We start from the raw sequence: 25,520 nt of genomic DNA, 5'->3' as shown, positions 1-25,520 counted from the left end.
ACATAGCTTTTGGACATGCAGAGAGCATGTCCTCTTCCCTTACAGAAGCTGGGATCTCCTGAATGGAAAAAACATACAAGTTTAACCCAAAACATTCCAGTATGGTGCCATCACAAAGAAGTGATTGTCAACATGAATAAATTTAAAGGATTTAAAAATCAATGAAATTAGCAAAGAATTTGGGTAGGGGAAAGGGCTTGCCTTCTCCGTAATTACCGGGGATGGTGTATATATGAGTTGGGTCATGAATCTAAAGAAGGAAGTGTATTAACACATGGGAAGAGTGAGTTAATATTGTCATCATTTTTGCTTTTTCCCCATGGTGTTTTGTTTTTGTTTTTGTTTTTTCAGATTACCATTATATTTTAAATCATGTTTGGCCTTGCTAACTTCCCCATAGGTTTATAAGCCCTTCCGTTCATGGTAGTGCTGATCATCTTCATGGCTCTCTTGGTCATTCTTTATCAAAATATGTCCCTTCCCCACCCACTTTATACAAAACAAAAGAGTAGTGCTCGAAATCTGATTTATTTACCTTTTGACATGTTCTTTAAACAGGTGCCATTAAGATTAGAAACTACATGTATTCTTTGTTAACAAAGACTGCTGAAGTTACCTGGCTGATTGGTACTCCAAGAAAAAACATCCACGATGATACAGGCAAAAGTGATTTGTGTTACTTCTCTTACAAGAGATCATAGTTTAAATGTAAATAATACATGTATGGAATATTATTATTATTATCATTTTTTTTCTTTACTTCTGCCATTACAAGGTGATTTCTTAGATTTCTCCCTAGTTTTATGGCTTGTTCATCTAGATCCCAGGTGATTTTTTATTGCTGTTTGCTCCTTGTTTCCATCGCAACTTTGATCTGGTCTGCGGAGGGATGAACAGAGCCTCTATCATCTATCCCATTTTTTTCCCCTCCATGGAGAATTATTCTTGAATTAAACTATTTCGAACCAAATTTTGAAGGTGATAAAATGTTAATAATATGCTTTGGTCATGTTTCAATGCTAAACTTAAAAAATTTTTAAACTAAGTACTTTCATGAGAGTATATCTACTAAAAAAGGTGTCATATAACCTAACTTCCTAATACTATAAATATTTTGATTTTTTCTTCTGAAAAGTTTATAATTCAGCATCTCTGTATGGACTAAGAAAGAGCTCAGTTTCAAATAAAGAATTTATATTAAGAAGAGTAAAATTAAATAATCTTTCTAATGTTAAAGGAAGTAATGGTAGTTTTAAAAGTTCACTTAGTTATTAAGGAGCAATGAGGAACAGAAAAATTTGGATGTAAGGTATTTAACTTGTCATTTTATTGAGAATGAGAGACAATGTGCCAAAGGAGAGCAACATGGAATTTGTCACTTGAGGAAATAATCATTTGGAGCTATTGAAGTTCTGAGATATACAGGATGTTAACATTAAAATCTAATGAGAATTGGCAAAGAATGAAAACATAATAATACTTAGTGTTAATGAGAACAGCTATACGAATGTAGGTTGTTAGAATCTTACATGAAGGTAAACAGGCAATATATTTCAAAAGCTTTGGAAATAGTCATAGCATTTGTCTCAATGTTTCCACTTAAATGAATTTATCGTAATGAAACAAGCTTAACTAAACACTAGAAATTAGGGAGAAGCAGGGCCGGTATTCAAAAACTTAAGCAACCACTGTGGCCTAGGATCAGCATGAACACGTACATAGCCACTTTTCTTAGACCAACACATACGAGCCAAATGTCAGCCTGTGTATTAGGGTTTCCCCAAAGGGCCATTTATAATAGCAATCCATTAGAAACCACTTTAATGTACAGCAATAGGAAATGGGTTAAATTAGTTTCGATGCATCCATATGGTAGAATATAATCAAGTCAGGTTTTCAAGGAAAAATGACATAATAAACTTGTCTTAATGCAAAAAATTAAGGAAGAAAATAATTATAAATACTACATACTGTATGACCCAAATATACAATACAACCTAACTTTTATTTAAAACATACAAACTGAAAAAATAGACCACATAATTATAAGCAGTTATATGCTAGATAAGAGAATAACATGTTTTAAATTTTTTATGTTTTGTAAAATATTACAACACTCTTGTTTAATTTTACAATATTATGGAAAGAGATATTTTTCATATTTTGCTATTTTTCTCAGGAAGCAGGCTTTATTTGGGGATGTTGATGATGAAAAATTGTGATGATTCCTGATTATAGTGTTTCCTTATTACTGAAATTAGGGGTACGCAGAAAGCCCTGGAACTTGCCACAATGCCTAAAAGACTGCCAACTGCAGAGACATTTTTACCAAAGACTTGATTCTTATAAGACTTTGGACAAAATCAGCATTAAATGATTGGTTCATTCCACCAAATGTCAACATTGGATTCAAAAGACTCTTCTACAGGATGTAGTGGTCTTAAATATATTCATCTGAGGTCATTTCAAGATTTTTACCTTTAAGATCATCCCTGCTGGGAAAGGTGAGCTTGATACCTGTCCCCTATCTTTCATACCTACCCAAACTTTATCCAAAAATTATATTTATTATGTTTACTAGATGCACAATTAAATTTGGTTGATCTCAGATTAATCCTAGCAGTTTTAAATCCTTCCAAAATGATATTTTTCTTATTTTCTTGAATTTTCAAAATTCTTTCATATAAAAGTGCTAGTATTATTTCCAAACATGTGACTTTTTAAAAACAGCTTTATTGAAATTTAATTTATATAACAAAACTCACCTGTTTAAAACATACAGCTCAATTATTTTTAGCAGATTTAAGGCAGTTAGGCAACCATCGTGATGATCTAATTTTAGAATATATTGTCACCTCAAAAAGAAACCTCATACCCATTAGCAGTCACTTCCCATTCTGTACCTCTAGCCCTAGGCAACCGCCAAGCTACTCTCTGTGTCTGTAAAGTTGCTATTTCTGGACATTTCATATGAATTGAGTCACACAGGATGTAACTTTTTGAGACTTGCTTCTTTCACTTAGCGTGTTTTTAAGTTTATCCATGTTGTATCAGTACTTCATTTATTTTTATTACTAAATAGTATTCTGTTATATAGATATAGCACATTTTGTTTATCCACTCAGCAATTGATGGACATTTGGGTTGTTTTGACCTTTAGGCTATTGAGAGTAATTCTGCTATAAACATTCATATCCAAGTCTTTGTGTGGATACATGTTTTCATTTCTCTTGGGTAGAGACCTAGGATTGGGATTGCTGAGACATATAATAACCCTAGGTTTGACATTTTGAGGACCTGCAGAATTGTTTTTCAAAGTAGTTACACTGTTTTACAGTCTCGCCAACAGCAGATGGTTCCAGTTATCTAACATCCTTGCCAACGCTTTACCTTGTCTGTCTTTTTTATTATAGACATCCTAGTGGATGTGAACTGGTATCTCAGTGTAATTTTCATTTGCATTTGACGAATGACTGTGATCTTGAGAAACTTTTTATGTGCTTTTTGGCCACTTATCTTCTTTGGAATATGTCTCTTTGTTGAAAAGACTCTTCTTTCACATAGTTGACTTTTTAATAGTAAAATTTATTATATATGTCTCTATTATTAAAAAAAAGGCAATGTAAGCTTATGATAACTTAAAAATATAGAAAGAAATAAAGAAGAGAAAAGAATCCATATTGGTACTACCTAAAGACAACAATTTTTAACTGTTAAAATACACAGTGTGTGCATATATATAATATTTAACTAAACATATGGTATTATGCTATACATTTTTTCTTTCTCCTTTTATTACTCGACATTTTGCTTTGTGTACATTGATTCCATTGCTTTTAACTAGTGCGTAGTAATTCATATTATAAATACACATTTACCACATTTTATCCATTCCCTAATGATGAAACCTAAATTGCCTCCAGTGTTCCCTACCATAAATGCCACCACACAAGCATCCCACTGCATGTCACCTCAAAGGCATGAGTGGGAATTTCTCTGAGAGATACATACCTGGAAGAGGAATTGCTAGGTCAGAGAGAATTCACTTTTTAAATTTCATTAAGTACCTCCAAATGAGTGTTTCTAGAATGTCCTTATCAGTTTATACTTTCATCAGAAGTGCAAGAGTTCCCACGTACCTCATCTTCTCCAGCACTTAGTAGCATACATCTCTTTTATTTTTGCTATTATGGTGAGTGTAACATGGTGTCTGTATTTTCAAAGTGTAGCTCTCTGATTACTAGTAAGTTAGAGCTCTCATTATATACTTGTTAGTTATTCAGGCTTCCCCCTCTGTTTATTGTCTACTGCCCAGTTTTCTGTTGAGTATCGTTATTTCTTAGTGATTTCCTTGAGCCCCTTATTTAGTGGTTTTCACTGTTTTGATCAAATTGACAGTAAGAAGTATATTTCACATGTTAACCAACACATACATTTTATGTAATACATTAATATATAAATATTATACATGAATATATTACTAATTATAGTATGTAGTGATTGTATCAATAATATATAATTATATATTAAATGTATAGTAATTCTATATAATTAAATATATGATTAATTACATGTTAATATGTATTTATTAATAAGCATATCATATATGCTTATGTAAATATATGTGTATGTTCTCAACCAATATACACTAGGTGTGTATATATATAGTTTTTGAATTTACATTTTAATTTACATAATATTAACAAAAGTTGATAAGTATATTCCCCTAATACTTGTTATGCACTATTCTGTTCTACTTTGTATTTTTAAGTGCTGATTGCAACCCACTAAACTGAATTTATCATCCAACAATGGTCTACAAATCATAGTCTAAAATCAATTGTCTCTGATGTAATCCCTGATCAGTTATAAATTTGCAAGCATTTCCTAATCTGTCATGTCTCTGTTAATTTTACCAATGAGTATATTGTTTATCAGAAATCTTTAATTTTGATGTACTGAAATTCATCCATTTGAGTCTTGGTTAAAAAATTTCCATCCACTTCTAGCTCACATAGGTGTTCTCCTACATTTTCTTCAATCTCATTCAAAGTTTTACCTTTTGAATTTAGGACTTCAGTTAGAGACTCACCTTTTTAATTTAATGTAAGGTGAGTATTCAAATTAACTTTTTGTTCTTCTCTGTAGAGAGAGCTAATTTGCCCAGCACTATCAACTTTTTTTTTTTTGCCATCTTTCGTGGTATCTTATTTATCATATATCAAATTCCCATAAAACCTGGATTTATTTCTATTTCTTAGTCTATTTGTTGGTTTTGCTCAAGTACTCTATGTCATGTTCTCATGTGATTTATATCAAAGATAAAAATCAGACAAGTAAAGAGATTGATTTTTTTTCAGGCAATCAGGAGAACATCCAAGATCCAAAGATCAGAGTGTCTCAGGAGGGTAGTTTTTCCTTATATAGAGAGGAATAAACAAGTTTCAGATGGGGTGATTTATAGTTGGGTTTTGGTTTTTTTTTTTTCAAGCAGAAGTCAGTTATGTGAACAGGAAATGCTTTTCTCTGTGGTTAGCTAGTTTCAGGGGAAAACCATTTTAATCTTAGCAAATCAATCATGAGATAAAGAATGGGAAGTCAGAGGGTCAGTATCCGGCCTTGTCAGTAGCCCCACTTGTTCGAAACAAACATCATCTGCTTTAGGACAATCTTAGGGATTAGAGTAATTTCTGTGGGGCTGCTGTCAAGGCTTAAGTGAAATTGTCCATAGAGGCAGCAGTTTCTTGTTGGTGTTCTCTTAGGAGCACTAGCTGAACCATCTGTTAAGCTCTGATGATGGTCTGAAGCTGAGAAAGGCTTCTGGAGACAAGACATTTAATTAGGAAGATACTTATAAGAGGAAACAGAAAATCGATTATTAGAGGATGTAGAAAAAAATAAAATCAAGACTCCAAGGCCAGCAGGAACCAGTCTAGTGGATTCCAGGAAGTTGGTGTACAGAGGTCCTTCCACAACGATGGGGTCAGGACTATGGTGACAATGCAGTGAATTTGTCACTCAGCATCTCAAAAGCCCTTGCTTATGGTGTCAGAGAAGTTTAGGAGAACGAATATGCAAAAACTGGGGGCCTGAATATTTATAGGTTAATGGGAAATAGAGAAGGATATAATAAAGACAGAAATAAAAGGGGAAAAAGAAGGCAAGGCTCAAGGAAGTCCTGAAACTAATGAACAATAGAAAAGTAAAATAATGATGGGAAGTATATAAAGAAGGAATATGGAGGGGACCAGGTAAGAGGATCCTAGGGAATTATGTTCCCGCATCATGAGTAGAGGCTGACTCCCTTGTGATGTCACTTGTTTGTTCCAAAATTTGTGAGAAATCAGTCTGTCTCATGTCATTATCTGCTTCTGGAAGTTCTCAAAGGACCTCAGTTTAAAGGCTCCTGCTGGATTGATTTCCCCAAATTCAAAATAAGACTCGAATTTTTCAAATTATGAAACAAGAATGCACAGTTGTATTCCTTACAGTTTTGTAACAATATAAGTGGTTAAGAAGACAGTATAAGGTTCCTCCCTCCTGAGTTCAAGGTTGGTCTTTTGGTGGTATCTCTCTAGAAGACTTGGTCTTCAACCTGAAGATTAGGGCTGAAGTGGGCTGTCTGGGGGAGAGGCAGATTTGAACTATTTGGCCTGTAAGTGGAGTGTTTTGAATAAGACCTTGGCAGTATTTAAGAATATCAGATTGTATCAGATTCAAATCTCCTAAGGTTCAGCAAGAGAAAGGCATCCTCTCTGGCTATCAAGCCAAAGAGCAGTAATTATTTCATAAAGGGATAATCGAGGTTGAGAGGAGAGTGAGGATCGAAGGGTCATCAAAGCCAAAGGCAAGCCTTTGGGCCAAGTCGGATCAACTTTCTCAGAGTCTGGCTAGTTTGAATGTAAGAACACCATTAGCCCATCCCATTTTTTGAGAACTGAGATTGGTGAGGAGTACAGTTTTTATGAGTGTGGAAGTGCTCACTGAGCATCTTGAATAACCCTAGCAAGGAAGTAAGTTGCCTCATCACTCAAGAGGAACAAAGGGATTCCCCAAGTGGGAAAAGTTCCTTCTTGCAACAACTTAGCTAGAGTTGTGGCAGTAGTCTCTTTTCAGGAAAAAGCTTCCAATCATTCTTTTTGGAATGGAGACTATGGTTAGAACATATTTGCACCCATGAGACTTTGGAATTTAATCAAATCCATTTGTCAGTAGAGAAAGGGACCTAAAGAAGCTGGCCGTCATCCTTGCTCTACCTTTGCAATTTTACCAGGATCACATATTGAGGTCACCTGTTCAGTATGAGGGCTGAAGAGTTCTTGCCAGTACCTGTGGAGGAGACCTTTAAGATTTCATCTATCGTGATATGTAATCTTATGGAGGCCGTGAACCATTCTGGCAGCTGCTCACTGTAATGAAGAGGGAAGTACCTGAGCCCTGGGTCTAAAATGAGGATAAAGAACCAAAAACACAGATGGCTTGTTGTGTTCCTGAGTAAGGATGCCTAAAAAATGTTCTTCCCTTTCATGTTTATAAAGGGAAAGGGTCATGGGTTTTCACTTAGGGGCCTAGAGAAATAAGTCAGGGCCTCGGTAAACCCCCGAGGCATAACTGTCCGTGCATATTGTTGATTTGTACATGTGAAGGCCGAAGGCCGAAAGGTATTGTGAGTTGGGATGAAGAGGTGTACTGATAAAAGCAGAATGTAAGTGGATGGCTATGAAATGAGTGGTGTGAGGGACAGAGGCCAGAATGGCACAGGGTTAGGGACGAGAGGAAGCCTGTGTTTGACTCTTCTGTTTCTTGTCCGTAGTCTTGTACTGGCAAGTTCATGTCTTTCCTGGAAGTGTGGTGTATTATAACAACTAGATCGGGGGACAAAGAGCCTCTTGTTAAGGGGCTTACAGGGACTGGATATGGGGACTAAGAGGCATGAAATTGTAGATTAAAAACCTTGGAGGGCTTCCTGCTTTTAAAGGATATTGTGGTAATCTTAGAAGTGACATGACAGGGTTTATTTCTACTTTGAGAGATCCAGCCTCCTGGATTTGGCCTGTAAGTGGAGTGGGCAAGTTCAAAGGGAGTCAGTATCTTTGTTAACAAGGTTTGTACTCATTTAGTCTGTTTGGGCTGCTATAACAGAACACCATAGATGGGTGGCTTATTTCTCACAGTTCTGGTGGCTGAGAAGGCCATGCTGGCAGATTTGGTATCTAGTGAGAGCCCGCTTCTTGATTCATAGATGGCCATCTTTCAGCTGTGTCCTCACATGGTGGAAGGAATGAGGGGACTCTCTGGGGTCTCTTTTATAAGGGCATGAATCCCATTCATGGAGGCAGAGCCCTCATAATCTAATCACATGCCAAAGGCCCCGTCCCCTAACACCATCACACTGGGCATTCATTTTCAATATATGAATTTTAAGGCAAACGTTCAGTCTATAGCAGTCCTTCAGGAGGCCAAAGGAGTTTTGGTACGAATAGTTAGACGGTCAGTGGGAGTCAATAAAGGGCAAAGGTACTGGGCACAGAGTCAAGGACCTTGAGGGTGAGTCCCTCAGGAGAGCAAAGAATACCGAAGTTCCAATTGGAGAGTAACTGTCTTCCCAGAAGGCTTACTGGGTAGTGAAGTGAAGCAGAAAGCTGATGGATATTTTCATTGTCTTGATTGTGGTGCTGCTTTACTATAGTAAACATTTGTCAAAACTTAGCAAATTATACATCGCATGTGCATTTTATTACCTTTCAATTATATCTCAATAAAGTTGATAAAAATAATTAAAATGCGAAAGAAGACATAATCACAAATACTAGCAAGATTTTTAAAGAATGTGAGAGACTTCATGTGCAACTCAATGGAAAAAGCAAATTTTATTTATTTTTTATTTTTTAATGGCAGTTTGTTTTTTTCATACTATGTATACATAATTTTTTTTAACATTTTATATTTTTCCCCTCCTCCCTACCCCCTCCCTTCTGGTAACCACTAGTCCATTGTCCATGTCCATGGGTCTCTGTTTGTTTGTCCTATTTATTTGTTGCTTTTAGGTTTATATTCCACGTATGTGATATCATGTGATTTTCAATCTTTTCTGTCTGGCTTGTTTTGCTTGTATGATTATTTCAAGGTCCATCCATGTTGTTGCAAATGGCAGTATTTCATCTCTTCTTATGGCCGAGTAATATTCCATTGTATATATGTACCACAGCTTCTTTAGTCAATCATCTATCATAGGAAAAAAAGCAAATTTTAAAAGCTGGAGGAAATGCTGAAATAAGACCGGAATCAGAGGATTAACAGCTGAGATTTACTTAACCTATAAGGAATATATAATTCCAACATTATTTAAACATTTGCACACCACAGAAAAAAGTGGAAACTGCCCGGTTCCTTTTATAAAGCTCGTATAATTTTAATAATAAAAAACGAGCAAATTTATTTTTGAAAACAATTGCAAAAATTCCAAATAAAATATTAGTAAATACAATCCAGCAGTGTAACAAATGAATAATACAACATGATCAAATAGTACATTCCAGGAATGCAAGGATAATTAGTATCAGGAAGCGCTTTCATTGCAATTGCATCAAGTTAAAAGAGCAAAATTAAATACTCTTATTTAATCATTAATCTGATAAAATTTGGCACTTCTTCCTTAGAAAATAGGAATAGTTCTGGAAAAATCGATAGCAGGTTATATCCTTAAATGGCAAAACACTGAAGCCGCATCAATGAAAATCAGGAACATGAAAGAACATTTGGGAACAGAGGTACTAAAGGCTCCCCCTGAGGCAGCCCTTCTAGAATGTAAGCGTCACGCATCCAAGGACATGGTAGTTTACAGTGTTTGCAACTAATTCAGAATTCTGTAATACAGTACGTAGGCCAGATGCAATAGTATAATGTCAACTTTTTTTTTTAATATAGTTATTTTTTTCCACTGTCTTACCAGATGAATGTCAATAGTTCTTAGGTCCACAGCAGCTACTGTTGTGTTATATGGACCATTTATTCAAGTGTCAGTTGGAAATCTAAATGTGCTTGAAATAAAAGTAAAATTATTTGGATAACATGGACATCTATGTAGTGGAAATGATAGTTTCTAGTAAACTCTACCATCAGGCAATGTGTCTGCCTGATACACCACAGTTCAATATTTCTTTTAAAGATTATTCATCATTTTAGAAAGAATAAAATAGCCTTGGTAAAGATTTTGGATTACTTTGATCTAAATCTTAGTTTTAGTTAAATTTGCTAGTGTTCTTAGCAAAATAAAAACAAATGGATGAATTAACTAATGAAAAAATTAAAGAACCTCGATAGTGATATAAATCACATAACTTAAGAAATTTTCTCTCTTTTTAAGTCTACTGAATTTTTGGAAATGAATTTTCTTGTAAATATATACCCTCACCCCCCTCCAATTTTTTTAAACTGTCCTGCTGGTTCATCTAAAATGTAGTCAACTGTCTTGGCAGCCAGGATGATACTGATTTGTCTAAGAATAATCAGAAGAAACTTGCTGATTCTTCTAAGAGTTTTCAGAAACTTAAGGTCTACGGGGGCTTGGCATCAATAAGGAAACAGGACAAGTGATGCCTAACAAGTGTGGCATGTCCTCTACAGACCGTTTCTCCTGTGCATCTCCAGCCCATTGTCGTCCTGTGGAAATATGAGCAATGTGGCAAGATTTCCCAAACCCTCCAGATTTTTATATAAAGTTTCCCAATTTTTAAACTACTCAGGCAAACTTAATAAGTCAGTGAACTGAATTTGACTCTCAGATTAGTTGTTTGCAACCTCTAATCAGAGGATGAACAGGTTCTCCTGGTAAGGGGCTTAAGAGGGTAAGTAGGTATGCATAAATCAGAAGTATATCGATTATTAAATTTAAGGTGACATTAGTGGCCAAAATTGTGCATTGGGCCATAAACTCTGTTCTTTAACCCTTCTCCTCATGTAGAAACATTCTCAATTTCAAATCTTTTGCAAATGCAGCTTTCTGCCAAGCATTTTTCACATATAGCTTATCAAAAGAATCAACACTCTTTTAGCATCTTTTCTATTATTTAACGTTTTAAAACTCAAGAAGTGAATACCATTATGAATGTTCAAAATGCTGACTCCCAACTTCAAAAAGAGAATATTGATCATTTCCTGCATCAGGAGCTGGCAGGGGTGTTTTTGAGGGGTGACCACTCTAGTGGGAATATCTCCACCTTCTGGCACAGATAGGAAATGCAACAGAAAACAGAATAGGAGGTCTGGTTCAAAACACTCAAAGATTGAAATCCTTTTGAAACTAGTAGAAAGTTGGAATTTAAGTACATATACATTCTGACTGCTTACACAACAAGTTCTGAGGATGGACACTGATGTTTGAATCACTCTGGTGACCTGAGGTACAGGAGGGTCCTCGATGTATTCTGAATGGGTAGCCCATTTTCCAGAGAGATCAGTGCTTACCTTTCAAAGATAACGCGTCCAGTCTCCATGCGGCCTTATTTATTTTTGTATGGAAGACGGAGTGCACATGCAATCACTCTCTTCGGCAACTGGTTGTGAAAGGAGGATATAACAGTCGTGGTTTAAGTAAGAGATACTGAGGGAAGGTGGAAGAATGAAAAAGGATAAAGAAGAACTTGGACCCTTTACAACTGGATCTAGAGCAGCCCTGATCATGTCGTGTAAATTATCTTGTGACTCTTTCAAGCACGTGTTCCATCAATTGTCCATCTCTATTATAAAGACCGAGGATGAAGTAAAGGATACCCGAGAACTATTCCATGCTTTTTTAAAAAAATGTTATATTATTTAGAAAAATTTGTGAGGTTTTAGCTTTTATTTGTCTACTATGAGTAGAATCTCAATATTAAACAATTGGTAGATAGCAATATTGTCACATGGGATCTATATTCTGTTAAAATGTAAATCTGTTGCTAAACTATGGTAGGATGACATGAACATTTTTATTACTTTTAAAATACAGATTTGACATTTCCTTCATTTATACATTATATCAATGAACAACAACAAACTGGCTTCTTAAAATTTGTTTTTGATTAATTTATTTTTTAATTTTTTTTTTTTATGGTACCATTGGTTAACAATATCCAGTAAGTTTCAGGTGTACAATTTACCAGTAAGACATATAAATATATATTGCATTGTGTATTCATCTCCCATAGTTAGATTTCTTTCCATTACCACGTGTTTGATCCCTTTTACCCCTTCTACCTCCTCCCTCTGACCTACACTTTGGTAACCACTAGTCTATTGTCCATGTCCATGAGTCTCTGTTTGACAAACTGGCTTTTTAAAAACTAAGAAATAGAATATACTTAACACTTCTGTATGTATTATAATATGCTCTTAACAAAATGGCTTCTTTAGAAGTGTTGCATTTATTACTGGAAGAGGAAAAGCTATAAATCTTTTTGATGAGGCAAAGCCCTGGTAGAAAGAACACTGCGTTCAAGTGCGGTGGCCCACCTTCCAGCTCAGCCTTCTCTCCCGCTGTCTATGAGGACCTTGGGTAAGTCATAATCTTCTTTCCATCTAATTTTTGTCATCAGTAAAATGAGACACTTGGATTTTATGACTTCTGGGTTTCAATGCCATTGTAACTACTTATTTGTATTTGTTTTTATTCTTAAGTATGCTTCCTATATATTGTTAGGCTAATTGAGGAAACCTGTAAAATAATAAAGTACCAATCCTTTTTAGCAGAAGACCTATGGGATATGAAATTGTGAGAACCCCTCTATCCTTTGAACCATCATATCCCCAGAGGATGCGAAATATCATCATCTTGAAAATAATTCTATAAACTTTACATATAAATGAAATTCCTCTTCAAAAGTTACAATATTTCCAGAGAATCTTTCCAGGGAGGTTTTTTTCTTCAGTCAAATATCTTCAAATTACCAGACCAATTTAAAATAAAATATGAAAATTTTTAAACATTCAAAAAGTTGCTGAACATGAATTCCTATCATTCATTGGCTACTAAAAAGATGACAACTTCTGGACACACTGGTTCACTACATATTTATTGGGTTTTTCATTTAGGTCTATCAGGAGATTAGTCTTTGCATATTACTATGACTATATAATTTAGACAACTAAATGACACGTTGATATTGCTTAACAAATCATTTATAAAATGGTGTTTATAAAAAAAAGATTCTATTTCATCATAGTAGTTAATTAATATTTAGCGTCCTATTTCTGCAGTATTCTATTTGCTCTTACAATTTGCTAATGTTTAGCATTCAATATCCTTTATCCTAAAAAAAAAAAAAAGAATGGTCTTATCTTTTTTATTATAAATAGTCCTAAAGATATTCTTACAGTCAAATTTTTTTGATATTGATCTTTCTTTTACTTAGTTGGCATTAAATGCAGGTCAGTTGTGACTGTTTCCCAGAATTCAATTGCCTTGCTGATACATTAGCACCTGAATGCTTTGTATCAGCAATTGTCTCGAACTTCAAAAGCATCTGTAGTTATATTAAAACCTGGCATTCTATTCCCAGATATTCCATTCCTTCAAGTGATTGGGATAGGGGAGTCCACTGAAACTCTAACGGTTTCAGTATGATCAAAACATTGCTAGTAAGAAACTTAAGTAAATTCAATTCAAGTAAACTAGTGATATAAATACCAGGCTACTCTAATTTAGTTAATTTCCTTTGAGATACTTAAAACCCTTTAAGACTATCATATATTATAGAGAGAGAAAGGGACTTTTTAAGACTTTCAGTTTAACTAGACAGAAAATAATAAAACAATATTCAAATTGATCATCTAAAGACTATTAATCATCTTAAGATATCATCACAAGAACAGCCGTGTTTAATTTTGTTTTGCATCATTTCACTTTTCATGGGGTCAATGGTAGCCCCTTAACAACAGAGATTCATGCCCTAATCCTTAGAACCTGTGGATGTTATATTATTTGTAAAAAAAAAAAAAGGCCTCTGCAGATGCAATTAAGTTAGGGATTCTGAGATGGGGAGATGGTTCTGGATTATCTGGATGAGCCTTGCATGCCATCACAAGTGTTCTTAGAAAAGAAAGGCAGAGGGGGATTTGATAGACACACAGAACAGAAGACACAGAAGAGGAGCAAGCAAGGTGACCGTGGCGGCAGAGATTGGAGTGATGCAGCCACAAGCCAAGGGACACCTACAGCCACTAGAAGCCAGAAAATGCCACGAACAGATTCTTTCCCTAGAGCCCCTGGAAGGAGCGTGACTCCGCTGACACCTCGGTTTCAGACTTTGGGCCTCTGGAACCACAGGAGACGGATTGCTATGCAACCCAGTTTATGGTAATTTGTTAGAGAAGCTCTAGGAAACTAAATATATTCCCTTAGTTTACACTACTTTTTGATGTGTTTCTAGAACATCGACTGCTTTGAAATGTTCTGGTCTTCCATAGTCGCTTATGTTTATTTGTTCTAATAATAGAAACTTAAGAGTATTTTTTAAAGGACCATTATATTTTGGATTCAAAGACATTTTGATCTGTTGTGGTTCGATCAAATCTAAAACCCACAGCACCAATTGAGATGAATTGTGAGCCTTTATTAGCCCGCTGGCAACTGACTCTCTACCAGGCAGGATTAGAGGAGATCAGTCCTGAGCTCCCAAAAGAGGCAGTTTATAAAGCCTAGAACCACACCCTGGTTAACATTAAACAAGTAAACAGATTACCACACCCTGGTTAAGCATATCTTCGAGCAGATTACAGAAGCAGAGTAAATCCTTTATGCTGGCTTACTGGAAAATTTTCCACCCTTAACAGATCTGTGATGACAAGTTATATTTCCGGGTATTATCGAATGAGGTTTTAATTGTGGATCATTTCTTCAGATCACATTAACTAGGTAGAACTTTGCAGCTACTAAGAACTCTACTACTAAAAGAAGAGAGCATATGTCATTCTATCATGGAAGGCTAATTCATATGGTGAAAACAACTAAAATTGGTGGGTGAAACATTTTTTAAAATTTTAATAGCATTTTAACATGATAATACAGTAAGAAATTATCAACCCAAAAGTGAAGAGAAACAATAGGAGAGAAGGAAAGAATCTCAGGACCTGGGAAGAAGTCTAACAGGGCAGGACAGACTAAAGGTGGAACAGTCCTCACAGAATAAGATGGCATTTTCAAGTCACCATGGTTGACAAGAGTATCTCAAGCCTTAAACTTGCTTCCAAGTTATTCTGAATTGGTAGTAACCCTAAACTTGGCAGAGGCAAATGCAACTCTTCTCTGGTCCTTGGTCTTAAGTTATTTCTACAAATAATTTTTCAAATACAGATCCCAAACAGCAGCCACAGAATATCAGGAATGCCAAAAAATCAGACTATGAGCCAGAGGAAGCAGAGATAACAAACAGAAACAGACCCACAAAGTCTTCAGGAATTAGGTTTACCAGGCAAATGCAATAAAATAGCCATGCAGACTAAGTAAATAAGAAACAAGTTTGAAGATCTCTCTAGGAAAAGGAAGGTTAGTTAATTAGATCATAGGTCATTACACCTAAGCAATCCAGTTAAAATAGAATGAATGTCAACTAGATTAGAAAGGCAAAAAAATAAGATAGACAGAAGCTATGATAGACTTAGAAAAGGCAATAAGAAAATCAAAATACAATCAGATGGAGTCCTCCAAGTAGAGGATAAGAGGGCAGAGCGCAATACTCGAAGTCTTTTTAGAGGTTTGTCAATTTTATTGATCTTCTCAAAAACTCAGCTCTTTTTGTCATTAATTTTTTCAATTATTTTTGTTTTCAATTTAATTGATTCCTTCTCTAATCTTTATTATTTCCTATTTCTGGCGTGCTATGGCTTTATTTTGTTCTTTTTCTAGGTCTTGATGTTAGAGGCTAGATGATTAACTTGAGACCTTCCCTCTTTTCTAATGTATGCATTAAGTGTTATAAATTCCCCTTCAGTTCTGCCTTTACTGTGTCCTACAAATTTTCATGAGCAATTAAAATTTGTCTTTGAATTTTCATTCAGTTCATTTTTAATGTGTTATTAAAATATCATATTTTTATTTTCATTCAAATTTTTTAAAATTTCCCTTGGGACTTCCCCCTTAATACTTGCATTATTTATAAATGTGTTGTCTAGTTTCCAAATATTGGAGACTTGTCTGTTAAATCTTTCTGTTATTGACTTCTGGCTGGATTTTATTGTGATTGGAGAACACTCTCTGGATGACTTAAATTCTTTCAAATGTGTTGAGGTTTGTTTTATGGCCCAGGATATGGTCTATCTTAGCATATGTTTTGTGGGCAAATCGTTTTGCCGCTTCCTTCTGGCCTCTGTGGTTTATGACGAGAAATTTGCTGTCATGCAAATTGTTTTCCCCCTATAGTTAAGGTGGCGTTTCACCCTGCTTTCAAGATTTTTCCTGGCTTTTAGTTTTCAGAAGTTGGACTACAATGTAAATGGTGTGGATTTCTTCAGGTTTGGGTACATTTAGCTTCTCGAATCTGAAGGTTTATGTATTTTGCCATATTGAGGGAGTTTTCCACCATTATTCCTTCTTCAGCCCTATTTTCTTTCTGCCTTCATTTTGGGTCTCCAATAGCAGGAATGTTAGCTCTTGTTATAGACCCACAGTTCTCTGAGACTGTTCGCTTTTTTTTTTTTCCAGCCTATTTTTCTCTGTTATTCAGATTAATTTCTACTGTTCTATCTTCAGGTTCATTGGCCCTTTCCTCTCTCTCCTCCATTTGAGCTCCTCCATTAAATCGTTTCTTATTTCAGTTACTGTATTTTTCATGTAAAATTTTTTAAATTTGATTCTTCTTTATCTCTTCTATCCTTGCTGAGACTCTATTTTTTCACTTGGTTTAAGTATATTCATAATTGTTAGTCGGAGCATTTTTATGATGATTGTTTTATAATCTTTGTCAGATTATTCTAACATCTCTGTCATCTCGGTGTTGGCATCTATTTATTGTATTTTTTTCTTTAAATTTGAGCTCTACCTGGTTCTTGAAATCATAACAATTTTTCAATTGAATCCTGGACATTTTGGGTAATATGTCATGAGACACTGGACCTTAATTAAACCCTCTTTTCGTCTGGCTTTTTCTGATACCACTCCAGCAGGAAAGGGACCACTGCCTCATCACTGCCAGATGGAGGTAAAAGTCCAGGTTCAACTCAGCCTCTTTCAATATCCAAGCAGGGATGCTCCTCATTACTGCTCAGTGGGTGTGGATGGTTCCAGCATCCCAGCAGGCCTCCACTGATATCTGGTCTGTCTGGGAGGGACAAGAGTACTTCAAATCCATTCCTTGTCTATATTCACCGGAACTGCTTTAATTCAAACACTTGTCATTTCTTGCATGACCTGGGACAGTTAATTATAAATGGACTCTCCCACTTTGATATCACCTCTCTTCAATCCTTCCTCCTTAATGCTTTCAGAGTGATCTTTTAAAAAACACCGATCTAGGCATCACACTCCCCTATTTAAAAGCCTTTCTTGGAGCCTGTTTGCTCCAGAACAATATCCAAAACAATGAAAAGCCTTTTGGATTTGGTCGCTACTAAATTCTAGCACCATCTCACTCCACCATAGACCCCTGAACTCCAGACACATCAAACCGGAATGTCCTGTAATGCAAGCCCTGAGGCAAAAAGAGAACAACAAGAGGGAAAATACCACAGGCACTTTTTCCTTCCATCTCCTCCCCCTCAACAATCTCATACAACCAGAAGCAGAAGCCACAGGGCAAGAGAGCCCAGGGAAAACACTCCATGGGGATCAGTTCCCAGGCCACAGAGCAGGGCCAAGAAAATGGATGTGGCCAGGGAGGGGCAGCCAGATGGAGAATGACCAGCACATTGAACTTCCAGTCAACCTGAGTCCTGGGGCAGCTATAAAACAAAAGTTTTATCCTGCCAAATGCCGTTCTTATCCCCCAAGATCACGAAGTTTTCTGACAGAGTTCAACGTATGAATTCCAACATCCCAGGTCTCGATTCAAATAATATTGTGTTATTTAAAATTCTCTTTTCTTCATATGGATAGTACCATTATTTTGCTCTCCATGGTTTCAAAATACTTATAACTCAAAAGGAATTAGGTCGTTATATGCATAGTCAGAACCTGGTTGATGCTGATGTGATACAGATGGTTAGATACATGCCCAACTATTCTCACTAACCAAAACATCTTTTCATCCCATTTACAATAGCCATTTCTTAAAATGTAGATTTTTTTTTTACGATTTTCAGAAAAACAGTTAATTTTCAGCAAAATAGTTGAAATCTCCCCAACAGGCTTTTAAACAGATATCCTTGCCATTATATGTCGTTATATGCTGCACAGAGCCACCAGAATCCATAAGGAGAGCAACTTCTAGTATATGCTTTGGATACTGTTCAATAAATATTTAAGTTTAAAATAATTTAATATTTAAAAAGTGAAGATTAAATACTTACACTGTTGATAAACTTGGAGGATGTTTTATCCTGCATTAACACAGGGGTGACTTAATGGCGTCACCATAAACACGCCTCTCATCTCCCTCCCCAGGGCTTCTCTAGTGCTGTGGCGTGGGGAGACCATGAGAACCAGCTCAATGCCCATGCAAGCAGAATCCAGGAGTTCAGGGGAATTAAGACTCAATGGAGTAGACTTTTGATTGAGGGATATGGGAGCCAGTGGACAAATGTGCCCCCTTTCTCCCCACGGACCGATGATCTGTGGGATCAAGAAATCATTCCCCATGGCAGTGGCCATGTTTGCCAGCACCTCCCTGTATTAGCTTCTCCTCCATCTCTGCCTTGTGCTCCTCTTCTTTGCTTTCCTCTGTGGTATCACAGTCCCCAGCAAAATACTCCTTCTCAAGTCTCAGGTTTTGCTTTCTGTGATACCTTAGCTAAGACATTTCAACCGCAACTATGCTTTAATTCTCTCCTTTCCCACACTAATCATGCAAACCCAGGCTCTCGGTTTTAGTCAGTCCTGCATAGAGCCTGAGAAAGTAACACTGACCTTTAACCTCCTCTCAACGTTCACATTTAGTCACTGATGGAAGGATAGTCTTATTCTCATTCTTTATCATCATCTCTAACTTCATTTTTTTCTTTATTTTTAAATTTTATTTATTTATTTATTTATTCATTCATCCGTTCATTTTATTATGGTGACATTGGTTAACAAAATCCAGTAAGTTTCAGGTATACATTTTTTTATTTAATTCAACTTCATATAGAAATGATTTTCTAAATAAAAGTTGAATTTAAGCAAAGATTTCAGGACCACCAATGTAAAACACACACACACAGAATTTCACTACTATAAAATATCTATACAATCTCTGTAAGGTTGGATTAACAAGATCTGATCTATATTTCCCAAATCAAATCTTGGAACCAGAATCAGACATTTGAAATCCAGATTGTGGTCAAAACTCCATTTCACACAGTCATATCTATTTAAATAAAGAGCCCTATAAGAGATAAGGAGCATATAAGAAGAATGGTTTTTGAAAATGCAAAACTCTTTAAATCTCATCCATTCCATCATTGGAAAATTTACTACTTCTCTCACTCTTTTGAGATAAGAATCAATTATGCAAGCAAAGATATGTTTTAGGTTACTATTGCCCTGTGACAAATTACCTCAAAAGTTTATGGTTTAAAGCAGCCATTTCATTTTGCTCCCAACTTTGTAGGTCAGGAATTGGGGGATGCATTGGCGGGCAGGTCTCATCCGGGGTCTCTCATGCAGATGTCGGCTGTGCTGTTGTCATCTGAGGGCCCACCCGGGCCATGAATGTCTATCTAAGATGAAGCATCTATACAGCTAGCAGTTGATACTGGCTGTCCCCTGGAGCTCAGCCAAGACTGTCTGCCAGAGCGGCTACACATGGCCTGGCAGGAGAGTTGAACTTCTTACCTGGTGGCTGGTTCTTCCCACGGGAAGCATTCTCAGAAAACCAGGTGGAGGAAGTTGCACGGTCTTTTCTGCCTAGCCTCGAACGTCACACAGCATCACTTCTGCTTCATGCTGTTGATTACAATCATGTCAGCAAGGCTGGCCCAGATTTAAAAGGAGGGAGAGACTCCACTTTTGATGGGAGAAATGTCAAAGAACTTAAGAATAAGTTTTAAAACTATCTTAGATGATGGTTACTCATAGAGTTCTAAGGAAAGAGAATGCATTTGACCAAAAAGACATGACAAATTTCACAGGTCAGGGTAGGGTGCACATGAAAGAACCACCGCATCTCACGTCTTGACAGACCTCAGAACCCTAACAGACCTGGTCTGGTTTGGAAAATAACTGGACATAATGTTCTGCTTTTTCTCTTTGATGTAGACCTATTTGCCCACACTAGGGGGTAAGGCGAGGGAGGCAGGCAGCATGTGGGTACAGGCAGTCCTATACCACACCCTCCTATCTGTGTTGTTCAGATAGTAAAAACATTTCTTACCCAGTGATAGTCTGAAAAATCTAAGCGATATTTGGATTGTCCTGACTTCTATTGAGTTCTAACCTAACCACTGTGGACAGTGAGTAAGACAAAATTTTTGCATCATTTAAGTATAACCATATAATTCTCAAATACAAAGTTAGAATATTTGGAATGACAAAAACTAAGTTGCAAACATCTGATTTCTGGTTTAAACATAGCTAAGTAAATTAATCGATCAATTAATTCAATACTTTCATATTGACACCATCATCCTTGGTCCCTGATACTACCTTTTCCAGTTACTAAAAGGTAGAAAAAGAAATTGAGAATAATGAATGCAACATCCCCAGAGTGTAAAAACGTGCAGAATATACTTACATTATTTCCTCTTGCCAATAATCTGAAAAAAAAAAAAATTATCTACCACCAAGCACTCCCTGAAAATAAGAAGCCCTTGTCATCTGGACACCAAAGATACTAAGCTGAATACAACTCAGGTTTGGGAGTCACCTGGTCAGCTCTCACTCATCCAAACACTTTAGAATGGCATTTTAGGCTTTCACAATCTTGCCCTAAACTCCTTTTTCTGCTGATTTTTTTTTTTTACTTTTCTTCAATGCACCCTCCAGCCATGCTGATCTGCTGAATTTCACATTGCTATTTTTTTTCCCCTGATAATCCTGCCGCCTCAGATGCTCTTTCCCCATTTCCCTTGGCATCAAACTCGTCAAGTCTCATCTCAAAGGTGCCTCTTCCACAAAACCCTTCTCTGATCTCCAAATTCATCATTTTTATCACAACTTCTGTGCTCATTTAGCATATGACTTTTGCCACAGTTTAACACTTATTTTACTGTACTTCATAGTGGTCAGTTACTAGGTCACCTTCCTAACTGGATGTTTAACAGTCAAACAAATACCTACCGAAAACCAACCAAATTCCAGGCAATGCACCTGACACTGAGTATACAGAATAATATGAGAAAGTCCTGCCTCCAAGGAGCTGCATAAGCTAGTAGAAGAATTAGTCATGTAAACAAAGCAATAGTGTACAGGTGAACATGTAAGTGTTGCAAAGATACCAAAGTGTTATAAAAGAGGGGATGACTAAGGTTGTCTAGTATGAGAGCTGTCAGAGAAGGTCTAAAAAAGTACATGATGACTCTACAGGATTTTAAAGGAAAAAAGATGGAAAGGACATTGTAGAGAGAGGCACAAGGCTAGGAGACACAAAACAAAAACTGATGTTTGGGGAACTAGAAGCAGTCAACATCCCTGGAGTGTAAAATTTAAAGGGCAAGTAATAAGCAACTGAAGTCCTACGATAGATAGATGATTGGCTAAAGAAGCTGTGGTACATATACACAATGGAATATTATTCAGCCATAAGAAGAGATGAAATACTGCCATTTGCAACAACATGGATGGACCTCGAGATAATCATGCTAAGCAAAATAAGCCCAACAGAAAAAGCTGAAAAACACATGATATCACTTATATGTGGGATATAAACCTAAAAGCAACAAATGAGCAGGACAAACAGATTCTTAGACATGGACTATAGATGAGTGCTTACCAAAGGGTGGAGGTAGGGGAGGAGGGGGTAGGTAGACAGTTAAAGGGGGTCAAATATTGGTGGATAGGGATAGGATGAAGTGGACAAGGGGGATCAAATATATGGTAGCTGAAGGAAACTGGATTTTAGATGATAAACACACAATAGAATATACAAATGTCAAATTATAATGTACACCTGAAAATTATATAATTGTGTTAACCAATGTTACCCCAACAAACTTAATTTTAAAAAATTTAAAACAAATAAAGGGCAAGTAATGGATCATAAAAGTAAATGTAGACTTTTGGATCTTTAGGTAAAATGGGAATTTGTTGAAGAGTTTCTAGCATACACCCTGTATCACTGTATATAGGGTTACGTATTTTAAGCATACATAATTCTGATAGTGGAGCATTCACTGGATTAGAGTGGAGAAGCATTTATATAAATAATTACCCCAATATTTAAGCTACCCACCTGTTCCTTTTAATATATACTGTTAATAAAATAATGACTGCTGTTTATCCTGTTTATATTATTATTCACACATAAATGATTATTTCTAAGACTAGGGTTATATATTTATTATGACAATTGAACAGGAGTAAAGTGCCTGGTTAGTTAATTAAACAACATCACAGACTTTTGCTCCTTTTATTATCAATCTCTATCAATGAGGCACTCATTAAGTTCCCAGCAGGAATGCTTATCATTATTACAACCACTGTACTTTCATGAGGGTTTGCATTTATCACATTTTTGATGAAAAGGAATGATAAGCACATATGGAATCCATGTAAAAAGCTATTCCAGGGAAAGGACAAACTACTTTTCTCTTTTAAGACTTTTTTTTTTTTGATAGGAACCTTCACAATGAAAAGAACAGACCTTGTAATTCCAATTGTGATTTCCATTCCCTAGAATTACCATAAATTATTCCCAAGCATGCTAACTGAATGACAGACTCATGAAATTTCCTTTCAATTCAATTTGTTCTTTATAATGTATTTGCCACTTGTTTCGCTTATTGTTAACACATGAAGAGTTGCTAGTCAGTATTTGTTTTTATATTTAAGGAAATGAATTATGGGTAGTAGTGAGTTCTAAGCTGGTAAAAGTTTGTTGTTGCTCCAGCTTTTATCTAAAATTATCTTAATTTTCTGATTTGTTCATGATAACATTATATAGGATAGGGTAAGAAAAAAATGTAATTACAAGTATTGCATACCAAATTAAATATTTAAATAACTTATAAAAATAGTTTAGAACAAAAAAAGATGATTGCTGGAACCTATTTCTGCTGAGAATTTTTAAATTATTTCCACATATTTTATTACATGGTGCTATATAATAAAATACTTATAAATGTCACAACAATGCGAATGAATAGTCATATTGGCATCTGCCTTTGTGGAGAGAATTTAATGATTTCTATTATTCTTACCATCATTGCTGCACATTTATGGAATTTGAAAGCTAGAAATGTCCTTAAAGATCATCTCATCAGGATTAGAAAACTGATGCCCAAAGAGGTTTTAAGGGTCTTACACTAGACCAATTTAGTGCCTGAACCACAATTAGGGCTTAATTCTTTTAACACTTGGCACTGCACCCTTCTCCCTCATACAGCTACCATTATCTTCACAGTCAAACATGGAGGTCATCTATATGGATAACACATGCTGGAGTTGGGCAGTGCACAATCCAGCAGCATTGTCCCTGTTCTTTCCAGAGTTTTCAGTTTAAAGCAGGTAAACACTCTGAAAAGATAAATGTAACATGGATGAAAGTAATGCAGAATGGGTAAATACGTTGTTTGATGAATTGGCTCCACTGCATATTTTACAAGTTTATGTTGTGCATGAAAGATTCAGGGGGAAAGCTTTGTGTTTAGAGTACAGGAGGAATCAGTATCTTATTTAATTCTTACAACAATCGTAGAAGTTATTATTATTATTATTATTTTGTGGGTGAGAAAACTGAGGCCCAGAGAGGTTAAGAAACTTGCAAATATCACATAGCTACTAAGAGGCACAACCTGGACTCACAAAAATTGACAATGTATCTAAACCTTCTATAATTTGCAACCCCCTTTACTGAGCTCCATTAGGGATTTTCTTAAATTGTATCACCATTTATGCATGGTATATGATACATTATAAGTTACTCATTTACTACTGTGGTAGTTTTGTATCAGTTTGGCTAGGCTATGGTATCCCATTCTTCAGTCAAACAGTATTCTAGGTGTTGCTGTGAGGGTTACTTTGTAGATGTGATTAACATCTTTGAGTTAAGAAGATTATCCTCAGTAATCTGGGTGGGCCTTGTGTATTTACTGAAAAGCCTTAAGACCAAAGCAGGTTTCCCTGAGGAAGAAGAAATTCTGTGAACTGCAGTGTCAGCTCCTGCCCAAGCGTTTCCAGCCTGCTGCTGACCTGGCCTGTGTATTTCATACTTGTCTACCCATACTCCATGACCATATAAACAACTCCTGGAAATCTCTGTGTAGATGTAGCCAACTGGTTGTTTCTCTGGCAGAACGCTGATACATCTCAATGGTTATTTGTGATTATATTAAACAGTTCATTTAAACATAATTGTTAATATTACTTGTAACATATAATTTTAAATCTTTTTTCATTTAATAAAAAATTTTTATTTAATTTACCTTAAAAGTATAAGAAAACATACAATTTTCCCACAAATTGTTTCATGTTTGGTTTGGGGATCAAATAAAGTAATAATGTGAATAAATTTAATGTCTTACTGGGTCAAAAGTGGACAAAATTGTTACCATGTCCTGATGCTTGAAATTATTGCATTTTACTTTTTAGAAACAATTGTTTGTTTTTTAAAAAAATAATTTCCGTTTTGTTTATAAATGATGAAAGTCTCAGGGTGCTCTTTGCAAGCACTTCTTTGTACCTGACATGGTAGGGGAGGAAAGTCCCAATTTCTGATTTTAAAAGGGAAATCCCACATCCTAGGAAACCTCTTAGCCCTGTTCAAGCAGTCAGGGCCTCTTTCTGAATAGATGGGTATAACTCAAACTGCGATGCAAGTTTGAATATGAAATTCCTGGCAATGTTAAACAGTTGAACCTGCAGAAATGGTAGCCACTAGCTACACGTGACTGCTGAGCACTTGAAATGGGGCTAGAAGAACTGAATTTTAAACGTTATTTAAATTTTTAAAAATTGATACCCGATTAGTTTTTGGAAACATTTAAAGTACGTTCGAAGTAATTTAGTAGGTGAATCCACTTTTTCAATAGTAAACTTAATGAAATCTAAAAACACATCAGGTATTTCCAATGAAAACAGCATCCAAATAGAATCTTACACTAAAAAGGGTAAAATACACATTTTGAACTTAGTAAAAAAAAGAGTGTAAAATATTAATATTTTTATTTTGAAGACTGCATAAATTTCAGTTCATACTTTTTAAAAAAGTGTTTATTATAGAATTTAAAATTATAAAATGGCTCAAATCTTATTTCTA

This window comes from Rousettus aegyptiacus, unplaced genomic scaffold (assembly GCF_014176215.1).
Source record: "Rousettus aegyptiacus isolate mRouAeg1 unplaced genomic scaffold, mRouAeg1.p scaffold_m13_p_3, whole genome shotgun sequence".
Taxonomy (NCBI): Eukaryota; Metazoa; Chordata; class Mammalia; order Chiroptera; family Pteropodidae; genus Rousettus; species Rousettus aegyptiacus.
This window is presented reverse-complemented; position numbering follows the sequence as displayed.